This window comes from Pygoscelis adeliae, unplaced genomic scaffold (assembly GCF_000699105.1).
Source record: "Pygoscelis adeliae isolate BGI_AS28 unplaced genomic scaffold, ASM69910v1 Scaffold504, whole genome shotgun sequence".
In the NCBI taxonomy this organism is placed as follows: Eukaryota; Metazoa; Chordata; class Aves; order Sphenisciformes; family Spheniscidae; genus Pygoscelis; species Pygoscelis adeliae.
The window spans coordinates 147,797-150,616 of NW_008824555.1; positions in this window are offsets into that span (position 1 = coordinate 147,797).

The following is a 2,820-nucleotide window of genomic DNA, read 5'->3' on the forward strand; positions in this document are numbered from 1 at the left end:
CGGCCCCGGGACAGCCGAGCCCTTTAAAATGCCGCCCGTGGGCTGCGATCGCACACGCGAGGCGTGAGCTTTGATCCCCGGCCCCGTGGGGTCAGCAGATCTCCCTGCTGTGCCGCCCTCCTCGCAGGCGGGACGTGTCACTGCTTGCGGTCTTCCATGACAATGAGTTGCCTCTTCGGAGGTGGTTTTGCAAAAAAACTGAGCCCTGTGTTTTACGCAGCTGATCTGGCTTGATAAAGAAGCAATAATTGGATTTGGGCTAATGGCAATTTGTCCCTAATTGCATTACTGAGATTTTTCCGACTGCTTCAGGGATGTTTATTTAAATACAACTTTTTGGTGACCTAATGATAGTTTTTGGCTTTTCTTGATGCGCGTATTACTTTTGGCCGTTCACGGGACTGCTTTTGGATCTTGGGTTCTTGCTTGGCTGTTCATTATCCCAGGAAGTAGTAAAACAGCAGTGAAACGCTTTTTGGGTTAAACGTTAGTTTAAACAGACTTCTGGAACAGAGGGAAATATTTGTCAAGCTTCGGGGCCAGCTGCTCTTGGTGGCATCTGTTCGGAGTGCTGGTCTCTTGTTCAATGCAGCAGCTACTTAATCTGCTTTGCAGAGGAGCGTGCTGCGGCCCATGCTACAATGAGAATTAATGGCCCCTCCTGAAGGGTTGTGCGTTCCACTACTTGAGACTCACAGTCGCTCCTGCCGCTGGCAGGGTTGGTATCGATCAGAGAAGCTATTAAAAAGCTTTTTGCTCAATTTACATTTGAAACAAGTTAATGAAATAAATTCTTTGAGTGCTAGTCTCTCCTTCCCTCTCAGCGGTGTGCCGAAATCGAGGTGAAGTTGCTGTTAATAGGGCAGTTGCTCAGTAGCTTCAGATGTTACAACGAAAATAAAGCAAATCTCAAAGGAGAGCCAGGCAGCCTGTGATCTCTTGGTTGTGTTACAGCGCTGTACTGTACCTGCTCCAAAGCGTGGTGAATACCATGCAGCTTTCTGAGGGCAAAACGGCTGGAGCTCCGCTGACATGAACCAGAATTGCTGGTCTTCATTTCTTCCTGGCTCTGTGCCTCACTGTTCAGGCTCTAGGAGCTTGAATTTTTCCTCTTGATCATAGTCATTTCATCTGCAGTTTTGGAAGTGTTGAAATTTCCATTGCTCTCTGCCTCATCGCTCTTCGTAAGCTTCAATTTGCTCCCTGCGTGTGTGGGAGCTGTAGCAGTAAACTGGCAGGGTTTAACCAAAAACTGGTATCCTGGTGATTCATAATCTAACACTTTTGCTCCTACCTTTTGGGAGCTCAGCATGGAAATCCGTTGCTTTATCACATCTTTCCTCATTTGACTCCGCTGACTTTCCGAATTGCTCTCGAGCTGCGCGGCGGCTGGCTGCTGGGGATCTCTGTGGTTCTGGCTTGGGGTTTTAGAAGAAGAGGTGCGGGGTGATCTGGGGGTCTGATCCTGCAGCTGCTCTGATAATAGAGGATCCCATTGAGATGAGGAGCAGCTGCTGGGTCTCTCAAAGGGCTTCTGTTAAAAGGAAGAGCCAGAGCTGGGGGATGCCAGGAAGGAGGCCTAAGAATATTTTAAAAGGGCTTGACTTGCTGTTTAGAAATCTAAGATGTCAGGACTTTGAGTGATGCATCTGATGTGTGTCACTGGGGTCAATGTTTGTTGTTTGTCTTTTTTAATTCCTTATCTCTTCAGTGACGTGGCTTTTGGTGGTGAAGCAGGTAACGTGTTAACGTCTGATCCTCTTCAGGTGCAGGCCAGGCCCATCCCCGTTGCAGCCGTTCATGCCAGGTTAGCTGTCTCGGAAGCGGCTGCTGGGGTAGTTGGAGCTCTGCAGGTGCTGTAACACTGGCAATGTTACGTATTATCTGGGGTGGGATGAGCTTTGTGGAGACTTTGAAGTTTAAATCAGTTAACGGCAATGCTCGTGCTGTTTGTGGCCTCAGTTGTTTCCTCCAAAGCCCCCACAGAAAGCATGTGCTGGTCGGAGAGTTTCTTGCATCCAGACTTCAGCCTCCCTGAGACCTAGGCCTTCGCACTCGTGAATCCGCTGCCTGGGCGTAACCCCAGTCCTCATCAAGCATTGCAGGTCTGAAACCTGATTTTCTCAAGCAAGACACTGAGAAGTCTTTATGCCTCTTTTTTTCAGTATGACGCTAGAAAAAATAGGGTTATTTAAATTGCAGTGGCTTTAATTTGTGGACCCATTGGTGAACATAGCATTTTGTGAACGTGAGCGGGTAAGTAGTCTTAGTCACCTAAATTGGTTCGTGCACAGAGAGGGAGAAGATGGAATATGGTAGAAAAACGAAGTCATGTCATTTGTTACTAGTTGAGCAGGCTCCTTCAGTGCACTCCTTGTTAAATGCGTAGGGGGTAAGATGGGGTGAATAGCTGCACCAGGAGTTACCTACCAACTGCTTTTCTCGATAGCGTTGGAGTAGATTTCTTGGGAGGAGAAAGGGTAACTGCCTGCCTACCTTCCAAACGCTACCTGTTTATCAGTGACAGTGTGGCATAGGAGAGGAACAACAGCGAGGGGCCGAGATGCACGTCTTCACCTGTAAACCTGTATGGTTGATTTGGGGGTTTCATGAATGGCTTTGACAAGACCCGCGTCTTGCGCTTCATGTACTTCACATTAACCCTCCGTGAAACCGAAGCTTTATTGATAGTCTCTCTTCACCAGAATTCAGAGAAATTCACCGTTTTTCCCACCACCACCCCTACAACCCCAGAATTATGTGGTGCCTTCTAGCTTTTCAGGAAGTTACTGTTGGCTGAGCTGACTCATCTCGATGGGA